At 45.4% G+C, this 13,520-nt stretch overlaps 1 long non-coding RNA gene across 10 annotated transcripts in view; it reads left to right on the forward strand.

Annotated features, from left to right (window-relative positions):
- Window positions 1-13,520, forward strand: part of LOC137312965 (uncharacterized) — a 131,515-nt gene that overhangs the window by 70,773 nt on the left and 47,222 nt on the right. For all 10 annotated transcript variants that reach the window (XR_010960979.1, XR_010960973.1, XR_010960972.1 and 7 more), the window contains one exon: window positions 10,894-11,059. This is a non-coding gene — a long non-coding RNA (uncharacterized lncRNA). The remainder of the gene's footprint in view (window positions 1-10,893; window positions 11,060-13,520) is intronic.

Below are 13,520 nucleotides of genomic sequence, written 5' to 3' on the forward strand. Positions count from 1 at the left end.
TCTCTGTCACCCTCTCCATCGTTATCACTCTTCCCCCCCCCCCCCCCCCACCTCCATACGTCTCTCTCTCTCTCTCTTTCTCCGTCTCCTTCTGCGTCTCTCTCTCTTTCCCTCAGCTATCTCTCCCTCTGTCCTCGTCTCTCCCTCTATCCTCGTCTCTCACTCTCTGTCTGTCTCTCTTTCGGCCTCTCCTACTTCTCTCTATTTCTTGCTCTCTCCTCTCTTTTTCAATCTCTCTTTTGTCACCTCTCTGTCTCTCTCGTTCACTCTCCCGAACTATATGTCGATGTCTTCATGTTTCTCTCTCACTCCCTCTCCCCATTTCTCAACCTTTTTGCTTATGTCTCTGTTCCTCTTGCCGGTTTCTCTGTCTCTCTTTGATCTGTCACTGCTGATCAGCAGCGCCGCCTGCTGAAGATTGGGGTGGGTGATGACATTGACCAGCAATGTCGGAACAGGAGGAAGACATTTGATCCCTCGAGCATGTTACGCCATTCACTGGGATCATGGCGGATCTCTGACTGAACTTCATTCACCCGCCTTAAACCCAATATTAACAGAGTTAACAAAAATCTAACAACCTCAGATTTAAAATTATCAATTGAGCGAACATCAACTTCCGTTTGCAGAAGAGAGTTCCAAACATCTCCCACCCTTTGCGTGTAGAAGTGTTTCATAACTTCACTCCTGAAAGTTCTTGCTCTATTTTTTGTTCTCAGACCCCGAGTGCTGGACTCCCCAACCAGCGGATCTAGTTTCTCTCCATCTACCCTATCATTTCACCTTAATATCTTGAAAACTTCGAACAAATTACCCCTTAATCTTCTAAATTCCAGAGAATGCAACCCTAGTTTGTGAAATCTCACTTCATTATTTAACCCTTGAAGTCCACGTCTCATTCTAGTTAATACAAAGTCCAAACGGAATTTTAACAGCTCGGTAAGTTTTAATGACTGCCAAACAAGTAAAGATTAACTTTTATAAACGAGGACTCTCATGTTACACTTTAGTTTATTAGTTTTTGGTTATTGAAGAACAATTCAAATTACAACATTATTTTTTAAACATTTCCCTTCTGTCACTTTAATTTAATTCAATTATTTCTTTGGTTTTTGATTTTTAAAAAAAATTAGAATGCCATACAGCATGCTAACTTTAAAGGAATTAAGTCTGCTTGATTGTTTGAGCAATGCAGCCTGATTCTGTGGGCAGGTATTCTCGTCCTTACCGATTTTTGTGGTCGTGTCTTCTCCTCACACACCTTTCCAGCTGCGCAGCAAATCACGCTGCTCAGAGGCTGGGTTGATAGAGCACAATTTTGTAAAGTTCAAATTCAAGCAATTCATCGCCACAGAGCCGACAGTCAGTATTTTTGTTAATTTAATTCGCAGTAGCTGCAGTGAGCGTTGCCTCGCCGCTCGCAGCGATTTCTGGCCCAATGTCTCCTGCCGCTCTGCCAATTTCCTAACCAGGTCAATCATTTCCCCTCAATTCCATCAGCTTCAACTTTAGCAAACAGACTCTTCTGATGGACTTTATCGAATGCCTTTTGGAAGTCCATAGAAACAAACTCCACAGACATTCCCCTGTCCACGACTTCAGTCACCTCTTCAAAACAAAATCCATGCTGGTTCTTAATGATCAGCTGAAATGTTCAAGGTGTTCAGTCACTATCCTTAATTAGAGACTCGAGTAATTTCTCGAAAACAGGTGTTTGGCGAATTGGTCCATAATACCCTGGTTTCCTTCTGTCACCTTTCTTAATTAGTGGAGTGACATGTGCAGTTTTCCAATTTATTAAATGTTCAGGCACCGTTAGGCTATTAACTAATCTGCCCCATTACTCATTATTAATTCCAGTATGGCCTGCCCCATTGTTGGTCCTCGGATATATTGTTGCAGAAATCTTTCCTGAACCTGCTCAAGAAATTCGTTACCTTTCTGACATGAACTCGTCTGTTCATCCCAATCTATAAGAAAGATAAAATATATCCCCTTTGCAAACACACTGCTTGTCTAATCTCCGCATTTATATATTCTGCCGCTTCACAGCTGCTACAAGAGGGTCCATGCACAACTCCCACTTTGGTCTTAATTACTTTTCTATTTCCTAATTCTTCCAATAAAGTTTCCACTGCCAGCTTACCGATCGTTGTATCCTCTCTAATCCTTGAAGTATTTTCATCCTTCATCACTCAGGATACTCCTCCCCCTCTCCCAGTTCTCCTATCCTTCCGATAGACATTATAACCTGCTATATTCAGTTCCCATTCCTGACTGTTGTGCAGCCATGCCTCAGTAATGGCTACCATTTCGTACCCTGTCGGTTGAATTTGTGCCCGCATTTCATTCAATTCGTTGCTTTTGCTCCATGCGTTTGTTTTAAGAACTCTTATTTGGGCCACACACCCTGCCCATATTGTAATATTGTATTTCTCACACTTTCCTTGTTTCTCCCTCCCGATTTAATTACTTTACATCTTTCAATTTTTCCTTTACCTTCAGTGCTTAAAGCAAAATTTCTGACGATAGTCTCTTCCCTTTTGTTCCAGAATTGTTATTTATATTACTTTCCAACTGAGCCCGACACCCCATTTACTCGTTTAAAGCCCGAGTTATCCTTAGCGCTGGGATCCTGGTCCCCGCCCGGGTCAGGTGGAGCCGCTCCCAACGGTACAGTTCCATCCTGTCTTAGTGCAGGTGCCAGTGTCCCACGAAATGGAACCACTCCTTCATCCATGTGTTCTCCTCCCAAATCTGATTATCCCACCGACTCTTTGCACGTGGCTCAGGTAATAATCCAGAGATTATAACCCTGAGTGCATTTTTTAAAAAAAATTCTCCTGATATTCACAGTGTCTGTACTGTGAACTCCTCTCTCATGGCTGGACTGTGATCCACTCTCTCAGTGTCTGGACTGTAATACCCTCGCAGTATTTGGACTGTAATCACCTCTCTCAGTGTCCAGACTCTGATCGCCTCTCTCAGTGTCTGGACTGTGATCGCCTCTGTCACTATATGGACCGTGATCCCCTCTCACTGTCTGGACTGTTTACTCCTCTCTCAATGTCTGGTTTGATCTCAATTCTCAGTGTCTGGACTACGATCTACTTTCTCTGTGTCTGCACGATGGTGGGCCTGGGAATGATGCTCCCCCACCATGATACAATTGCCACACTCAGCTTACTGCAGTCTTCCATCAAACCGTCCCAGGGCAGGTCCAACAAGGGATAGATACAGAGTAAAGCTCCTTTAACACTGTCCCATCAAACACTCCCGGGGGAGCCTGGGCCTTTCCCAGAGATCAATGCCTTCCCCCATTCCCGGTCATTCTCCCGTCCTTCTCTGTCTGCTCCACTCTCTCAATCCGATTGATGTTAAGATACAAATTGCTGTTTTTGTCGAAATTCTTCCTGGAACAAATCCATTGAAGCAGCAACAAGTGGCTATTGTTTAGCTGCCAACAGATCACAGGCATTTCCAAAACATTTCCTTCTGTATCTATTTACTTATCCCTCCTCTCTTTCTCGATATTCTGTTCCTCAAACTCCATCTCTTTCTCTGTCTGTCTCTGTCTGTCTCTCTCGTGCTCTCTCTCTCTCTCCCTCTACTCTCTCTTTCTCCCTTTACTCTCCCTCTTTCTCTTACCCCCTACATACACTGTACAGCACAGAAACAAGCCATTCGTCCCAAAGAGTCCATGCCGTTGCTTATGCTGAAGATGATCCTCCTTTCACCCTTCTTCATCGAACCCAATCAACATATCCTTCTATTCCCTTTTTCCCTCGTGTGTTTATCTAGCTTAATCTTAGCAGCATCTTTGCTCGTCGCCTCAACTCACTTGTGGTAGCGAGTTGCTCACTCTCACCACTCCTTGGGTAAAGGAGTGTCTCCTGAATTAATATTGGATTTATCAGTGACCAGCTTCGATTTGTAACCCCTTGGTCTGCTCTCACTCGCGGATGACATCATTTTCTCTCCGTCTACCCTATCGAACCTGTCATTAAACTTAAAGATTTCTATCAGGTCACTCCTCAGTCTTTTCTTTTCAAGCTTGTTCTCCGTTTCGTGACAGTTATATCCTCCCCGTTCTATGATATTGTTTCAGTAAACTGTCCGAGGTGCACTATAACGCAGACAATGGGAAATTTGAAATCTCCGTTCATAACTGCTTTGCCTTAGCTACAGGCTCCTGTGATCTCCGTATTTCTATGGGGGCTCAATTCTTCCTGTTTGAAGTATTTGTTTCATTAATTGAAAGCTTTTCATGCTCCAGTTCCGCTCAGTGGGTTGTGATCTCCAGTATGATCGAGCCGTCGACGGTTTCAGGCTCTGAACAGGAACTTGAGTCTGTGATCCAGGACTGACAGCACACCCCTTCAAAACAGACACAGTATGATCCTGGACTGACAACACACCCCTCATAAACAGTCACATAATGATGCGGGACTGACAGCACATCCCTTTAAAACAGACGCAGAATGATACGGGAGTGACAGCACACCCCTTTAAAACAGACACAGGATGATCCTGGACTGACAGCTCACCCCTTTAAAACAGACGCAGAATGATCCGGGAGTGACAGCACCAACATGAAAATGCTTCTCCGATGCTCTGTTCTGAGTGAATTTCCTTCCAAACTTTGCATTTATAATTAGCTCACAGTCTAAAATAAAGAGTGGAAACTGCGCTCTTCATAAAAAGAACGTTCATGGTCCTTACAGGGATCAAACCTGCGCCCATTGTGGCATTAATATCACGCTCTCACCACCTGAGCTCATCGTCACTCTCTCTGTTTGTCTTCGCTGTTTTTTTTTCTCTCTCTGATTTATTTTTTCTCTCTCTGGCCCTGTGTCGGTCTCTCTCCTTATCCCCCTTATCTTTCTCTGTCTTTCCCCTCTGTCTGCTTCTCTTCTTGTGCTCACCTTCTCTCTCTCTTACCCTGTCTCATCCCCTCTCACTCTCTCTCTCTTTCTCACCTGATTCTCCGGATGTTTCTCTCTCTCTCCTGCTCTCTCTCTGACCATACTCGTTCTGTCTCTCTATACACTCTCCCTCTTTCTTCAGCTCGATATTCTTTCTTCAGCTCTCCTCTCTTTGATAACAAAATAATTGGCCAAAGATATCGGGTAAACTTGAAAACATTTTTTCACTGAGGTTTATTATGATTTGGAATGCATTTCCTGAAAGAGCGGTGGAACCACATTCCACAGGCTCTTTTTGAAGGAAAGTGGGCATATCATTGAAGAGGACTAGTTTGCAGGGTTATGGGGCAAAATCTGGTGTGTTGGACTAAATTGGGGAGTTCTTTCAAAGAACGAGCACAGGCATGACGGGCCCAATATATGCTAAGTTTCCAGAAATACTTAGACTGTACAGCTGAGAAACAGGCCATTCGGCACAATAGATACATGCCGGGGTTTATGTTCCACTCGAGCCTCCCACCACCCTTCTTCATCTCACCCCATCAACATATCCTATTCCTTTCTCATCTCATAGAAACATATAGTATTCTGAGGGGACTTGACAGGATAGATGGTGACTCCACTGACTGGCGAATCTAGAACATTGAGGAATATTCATTCCCCATTCCCTAGATAAGGGGTCGGCCATTTAAGACTGAGATGAGCGCACTCGGTTTAACATCTCATCCAAATGACGAAACTTCAAAGAGTACAGCCCTCCCTCGGTACTGACCTTCCAACACTGCAGCGCTCTCTCAGTACTGACCTTCCGACAGTGCAACACTCCCTCATTACTGACCTTCCGACAGTGCAGCACTCCCTCAGTACTGACCCTCCGACAGTGCAGCACTCCCACTTTACTGACCCTCCGAAAGTGCAACACTCCCTCATTACTGATTCTCCGACCGTGCGGCGCTTCCTCAGTATTGCTCCTCTGACAGTGCAGCATTCCCTCAGTACTGACCCTCTGAGCGTGCGGCGCTCCCACAGTACTGGCATAGGAAATTGTCGACCTGGATTAAGATGCTTAAGTCTCTGGTGTGGAGATGCCGGTGATGGACTGGGGTTGACAATTGTAAACAATTTTACAACACCAAGTTATAGTCCAGCAATTTTATTTTAAATTCACAAGCTTTCGGAGGCTTCCTCCTTCGTCAGGTGAACGATGTGAACTTCGTTCACCTGACGAAGGAGGAAGCCTCCGAAAGCTTGTGAATTTAAAATAAAATTGCTGGACTATAACTAAGTCTCTGGTGTGTGTTGGGCCCGAGCGCAGGGCCTTCTTACTATGAGGCCAGATGCTGCCTACTGAGCCTCGGCTCATAATGACTATGTCAGGTTATTGCTTGACGAGTCTGTTGGACAGATCTCCCAACTTTGGCACCAGTTCTCAGTCGTGAGTGAGAAGGACTTTGCAGGCCCGTCTGGGCTCGGTGCACCTGTCTGAGACCGAGGCCATATTTCAGAGGGCAGTTACGTCAACCAGGTTAGTGTGGGAGCTGATTCAGAGTTTGAGGGAAAGTTTGAGTATCAGGAACAAAATAGCTCTTTTTACCCATTCAGAAACTGGAATACTCCTGGGAGTGATTCTGAGTCTCCAAACTCACCTTAATTCGGGGAGTACGTTCTGAACTCTTGAGAAGGTGGGTAGGTGGGACTGAGGGATAAGGGGAGAAGGTTGGTACTTGAGAGGGAGGAATATGGGCAGACGATGGATCGGTGAGATTAAGGAAAATGGGTAGAAAGTGGGTAGGTTGGAATTAGTGATATGGGGATAAGGTTGCTAGTTGGGGATTGAGGGATATGGTTGGATGGTGGGATTGAGGGTTATTTTGAGACGGTGGGTAGGTCGTGTTTAGCGATTGGGAGAGAAGGTTTGCAGTTGGCGATGAAGGGATATGAGGAGAAGGCAGGTAGGTGGTGTTAAGTGATATGAGGAGAAGGTGGGCAGTTGTGGATTGAGGGATATCGTGAGAAGGTGAATTTTAAGTAGCGTCATAAAGGAGGAGAGTGAATCAGAGGAAGGAAATTCCAGAGCTAAGGGACCAGGCAGCTGAAGACACGGCTGCCAATGGTGCAGTGCAGGAAATCGGGGATGCGCGGTGGACCAGAATGGGAGGAGCGCCGAGACCTCAGTGGGGGACGATGGGGTTGTAGTCTTGTTGGAGGTCACAGAGATAGGGGGAGCGATGGCCGTGGAAGGTTTTGAACACAACGATGAGAATTTTCAAATCGAGGCGTTGCCGGACCGTGAGCCAATGCGAACACAGGGGGTGATGATTGAACCAAACTTTGTGCGAATTAGGATACGGGCAGCTGAGTTTTGGATGAGCTGAAGTTAATGAAGGGTGGATGATGGAGGTTGGCAGAAGAGCATTGGAATAGTCCAGTCTCGAAGTAACGAAGGCACGGATAAGGGTTTCAGCAATAGATGAGAAGAGGCAGGAGCGGAGACGGGCGAATTACAGAGATGGAAGTCAGCTGACTTGGTGATGGAGAGAATATGTGGTCGGAATCTCAGCTCAGGGTCAAATCGGACGTCAAGGATTGTGAATGGTCTGTTTCAGCATCAGGGAGAGGGATGGAGTCGGTGGGTTCGGCCTGTTTCGGGAGGACAGGACGTGGACTGGCAGTGATAAACCCCATGGTACAATAACCAGACACAGCACTGACCTGTGGGGCATCTGCCGGTGGAACACGGATCCATGCGGGAGGCAGAACATTCTGAGGTGATCAGAGAGAGTTTTACAATAACAGGGCGGAGCAAAATAAAACACTGTCACGGTGTTTAATGCTTAGGAATGTGAGGCATGAGGAATATCAACCACCTCAGTCTAAACTGTTCAAACGTTGGAAACAGCACGGCTTAGATACAGAGTTAAGCTCCCTCTACACTGTCCCATCAAACACCCTTCTGGCAGGTACAGCATAGGTTAGATACAGAGTAAAACCCCCACTACAATGTCCCATCAAACACTCCCAGGGCAGGTCCAGCACGAGTTAGATACAGAGTAAAACTCCCTCTACACTGTCCGATCAAACACTCCCAGGGCATGTCCAGCACGGGTGAGATACAGAGTGAAAACCCCTCCAGAGTGTCCCGTCAACTACTTCCAGGATAGGTGCAGCACCGGTTCGATACAGATTAACTCCCCCTCGAAACTGTCCCATCAAAAACTCACAAGACAGGTACAGAACGGATTAGATAAGGAGTGAAAAACCCTCCAGAGTGTCCCGTCAAATACTCCCAGGGCAGGTAGAGCACAAGTTGGACAGAGAGTTACGCTCCATCTAACTATCCCTTCAAACACTCTCAGGGCATGAATAACAGAGTTTGGATACAGAGTAAAGCTCCCTCTGCACTCTCCCATTCTCTGTGTGTGGGTGTGAGACGCACACTGGGTGAGATCTACCAACAGAGACTGGGATGAAGCCTGGGCCTTCCCCACAGATCATTGTCTTCCCCCATTTTCGGTGATTCCAACGCCCTGTGATGCTGTGATCCTGATTGTTTCTCTCTCTCTCTCGATCTCTCTCTCTCTACTCTCTCTCTCCCTGACCAGTCTCTGTCACTCGCTCTGTCCTTGTCTCTCACACTCTCCGTCCGTCTCTCCCCTGTTTCACTCTCTGTCTGTTTCTCACCCTCTCTCTGTCCCTCTATCGGTCTCTCTCACTCTCCTGTGGTCGTTCTCTGCATTCCCCATTGTCTCTTTTATCTTCTTATGTTCTCCTGATCTTCTTCTTGTCTCTGACTCATCCTCTCTTCCCCTCTATCCCTCTACCCTCTCTGTCTTCTTCTATTCTCTCTTTTTCTCTCTTTCTCACCCCACTCTCCTCTCTCTATCTCTGTCTCTCGTACACTCTCTGTCTGTACTGTCTCTGTCTCCTTCTACTCTCTCTCTCTCGATCTCTCTTCCACACCTTACTCTCCTGTATCTCCCACTCTCTCTGTCTGTACCCTCTCTGTCTCCTTCTACTCTGTCTTTCTCACGCAATCTACTCTCTCTCTCTCTCTCTCTCTCCCGCGCCTCTGTGAGATAAAATTAATTGGCAATATATCTCGATGGGAAATGAAGAAACATTTTTTCAGCGTGATTAGATATGATATGGAATTCAATACCTAAAAGAGCGGTGGAACCACATTCCATGGGCACTTTCAAAAGGCAATTGAACATGTCATTGAAGAGGAATAATTTGCAGGGTGATGGGGAAATCGCTGGGGTATAGGACTAAATTGGGCAGTTCTTTCAAAAAGCTAGCACAGGCACGACGGGCCGAATGTAGGCTAAGATTCCAGAATTAAGTGGACTGCACAGCTCAGAAACAGGCCATACAGCCCAATAGGTCCATGCCGGTGCTGAAGTTCTCAACGACCCCAGGCCTATCCTTCTCCATCTAACCCCATCAATATGTCCATCTGTTCCTCTGCCGTCTCATTGAAAAATCGAAAATAGAACATAAGATTCTGAGGGGGCTTGACAGGATAGATCCGGAGAGATTGTTTCCCTTGGCTGTCGAGTCGAGAACAAGGGGAAATAGACTTCAGATTAGGGGTCGGCCATGTCAGACTGAGATGAGGAGGAATTTATTCACTCAGAGGGATGTGAATCATTGGAATTCTCTACCCAGAGGACAGAGGATTCTGAGTCATTGAATATCTTCAAGGCTGGAATTGATAGAATTTTGGGCTCCAGGGGATTCAAGGGATTTGGGGATCGGGCGGGAAATTGGAGTTGAGGTAGAAGATCAAGCATGAACTGATTGAATAGTGGAGCAGGATCGAGGGGCTGGATGGCGTACACCTGCTCCCACTTTTTATGTTCTTATGTTCTTTCTCTCTCATCTGTTTATCCAGATTCCCCTTAAACGCATCTTTGCGATCCTTCTCAACTGCACTTCGTGGAAGCGAGTTTTACATTCTCACCAGTCACTGGGTTAAGAAGTTTTTACTGAATTCATTATTCGATTCAATTCGATTTATTAGTGATTAACTTATAATAATGGCCCTTGGTTCTGGTCTCCCCTTCAAGTGGAAACATCTTCTCCAGGTCTAAACTATCAAACAGATAATTAATCTTAAAACCTCTATCACGTAACTCCTCAGTCTTCTCTTTTCCAGAGAAAAGAGGCCCAGCTTTTTCTCTCTTTCCTGATATGTGTAACCTCTCAGTTCTATGATATTGTTTCAGAAAACTTTCCTGGATGCATTCTAGAAATGTATTGCCTTTGTGTCTCAGTCCATGTGAAAATTGAAATCTCCCATCATAACTGCTTTGCCTTAGCAACATGCTCCTCTGATCTCCGTATTTATGTGTCCGGTCAATACTTCCTGTTTGAAGAAATTTTTCATTAATTGAAAGCTTTTCATGCCCCAGTTCGTTTCAGTTGGTTGTGATCTCCAGTGTGATCGAGCCGTCTCTGGGTTCAGCTCTGAACAGCAACTTGATTCTCTGATCCGGGACTGACAGCACACCCATTTCAAACCGGCACAGAATGATCCGGGACTGACAGCACAACCCTTTAAAAACGACACAGAATGATCCGGGACAGACAGTACACGCCTTTCAAACAGACACAGAATGATCCGGGACTGACAGTACACCCCTTTTAAACAGACACTTAATGATCCGGGACTGACAGCACACCCCTTTTAAAAAGACACGTAATTCGTTAGCATTTCAGATTCGGGGAAGGTGAGAACGGATTAACTGTAGACATTTGACATTGTATTTGACAAATTTGACTCAGCTTTTGTTGAGACGTGACTATATCGGTCAATGGATTTTGACACATGCGGCATATATGGGTTTTCAGAAGTTATTTGATAACGTGGCTCACAGGAGGCTTCAGCCGTTTGGTGTCAGAGGAATTGCAGCCGCCTGGATGGAATGTCGATAATGTGTTTAGTTTTCTCCATTGTTGTTCACAGACCGAACACCGCGATCACTGAGTTCTTGATCAAGTCTGACGGCTACCAACTGGTCCAGTTCACGAAATTCTACCGGGACAGATTGGAACAGGAAGTTGAAGAAGGGGTGGACGGAGTCAGCTTGTTGTCAACATACGAGAGGCATTTCAGTGGACAAGAACATCAGGTAAGTGGGAGGGGAACAGGATGAGTTTGGATTATTTAAACATCACAAAACTAACAGGGTATCACATCTTAGGATCAGAGAAGGTAACAGAAGAGAAGCAGACCAAACTGGAAAGAAATGGTTCAAACTGCAATTATTGTGAATCTGAAACAATGAAAGGAAGAGGTGACAATACCCAGCGGATCGGTCAGTGTCTGGACAAAGGACAGGGTAACGGTTCAGGTTTAACTCGAGTGTGGACTGAAAACAAAGTGAAACAGTTTTAGTGGAATTGGGAAAAGGACAGAACGGAGGCGACAAACGGGAGTTAGATGGAATTTCATGAGTTGACTGACCTGGAATCTACTTCAGGATATTAAGAAATTGAGAGATGACAAAAATATCTGCGGAGTAAATGAGAGACATTTCAAGAACAAAAATTTTAAAATGGTCAAAATGTGTAAGACCCGAACAGGGAAACTAATCAAACAAACTGTGGAGAGCGCGAAACCGAGGCCGTGCAGGGTTTTGTTCTCCCCCATGAAACACCGGGGGTTTATTCGACCTTCAGCGGACTCACAATCCGGCAGTGGAACTTGCGGTGGAGCGTCACTCCCCGGGAGAGCACTTTAGGAAATTGCAGGCAATCAGCCCATAATATTCTGTCAATTATTTTTAATGGAATCGAAGTGAAAATGTGGCAGGGTGTGCAATGGACGGTCGATCTGACACCACCTGCTGAAGGTGGAAATCGAGGCAACCGAGTCACCGAATCATAGATAATCGGAGCAGGAGTAGGCCATTCGGCCCTTCGAGCCTGCTCCACCATTCAATATGATCATGGCTGATCCTCTATCTCAATATCATGTTCCCTCTTGTGAAGTTCTTACAACCCGCTTTTATGTTCCTTCCAAGTTCACACTCATACTCTATTTTTCCCTCTTAATCAATCTCTTGGCTCGTTTTTGCTCAATTCGAAACAGCTCCCAATCCTCAGGCTTGCTACATTTTCTTGCAAATTTTTATGACTCCTCTTTGGGTTTCATCCTATCCATAATTTCTTTTGTTTGCCGTGTTTGGACCTCGTTTCCTTTTGTCTTTTTGTGCCAGATTGGAATGTATAACTGTTGCAATTCATGCATTCGTTCTTTAAATGTCAGCCATTGCCTATTCACCGTCATACCTTTTAATGAAGGTTCCCAATCTATCATAGCCAACTCACTCCTCATAACTTCCTAGTTTCCTTTGTTTAGATTTAGTACCCTAGTTTCGGATTGCACGACTTCACTTTCGATCTTAATGAATAATTTTATCATGTTACGGTCACTCTTCCCGTAAGCATCCCGCACGACAAGGTTATTAATTAATCGCTTCTCAATGCACAACACCCAATCTTGGATAGCCTGTTCCCAAATTAGCTCGTCAACATACTGGTCTAAAATATCATCTCGTACACACTCCATAATTTAATGCTCCAAAGTAATATTGCTAATTTGGTTTGGCCAGTTTATCTTTAAATTAAAGTCACCCATGATGAAGTGGGAATTGAAGGATATGGCGGAAATACGTCAATGGGGGGTTCATGGATAAGAGAGGTAGTTGTGGATTGAGGGATTTTTGTGAATGCGGGTCGGTGGGATTCAGTGATATGGGGAGAAGATGTGTCGGTGGGGATTGAGGGATATGGGTAGAATGTTTGTCGGTGCGGTTGACGGATATGGTGAGAGGGTGGTTAAGTGGTAATTAATGGATATGGTGAGAAGGTGGTTGGGTGTGTTTGAGTGATCTGCTGAGATGGTGCGTTTGTGGGATACGGAAGGAAGGTGGTTAGGTGGGGATTGAGGACTCTGCTGAGAAGTTGGATTGGTGGGATTGAGGGTTATGGGGTTAAGGTGCATGGATGTTGATTGAGGCATCTCGGAATGTGGTTAGTTGGGATTGAATGACATGGTGAGAAGTTGTGTAGATGGGATTGAGTGATATGTTGGGATGGTGTGTTGGTGGGGATTGAGTGATGTTGTGAGAATGTGGGCAGTTGGGGTTGAGTGTTACGGGGAGAGTTGTGTAGCTGTGATTTGAGTGTTATTGGGAGTTGGTTAGGTTGTCCTGAGGGATATGGTGAGTATTTGGGTATCTGGGGTTTGAGGGATAGGGTGAGAAGGTGTGTAGGTGGGATTGAGGAATAAGGAGAGAATGTGGGTAGGTTGGGATTTAGGGATATGGGAGTAAGATAGGTCGGTGGGAAATGAGGGATATGGGGGGAAGATTGGTCGTTGGGAATTGTGAGATTTTGTATGACGGTGGTTAGGTGTGGTTGAGTGATATGTGGAGAAGGTGTGTAGGTGGGGATTGAGAAATATGGGGAGAAAGTGGTCGGTGTGGTGGACGGATATGGTGAGGAGATGGTTAAGTGTGATTGTGGGAAATATGAATAAAGGGGGTAGGTTATGATTGAGAGATATTGTGAGAAACTGGTTAGGTG

This window comes from Heptranchias perlo, unplaced genomic scaffold, assembly GCF_035084215.1.
Source record: "Heptranchias perlo isolate sHepPer1 unplaced genomic scaffold, sHepPer1.hap1 HAP1_SCAFFOLD_44, whole genome shotgun sequence".
Lineage (NCBI taxonomy): Eukaryota > Metazoa > Chordata > Chondrichthyes > Hexanchiformes > Hexanchidae > Heptranchias > Heptranchias perlo.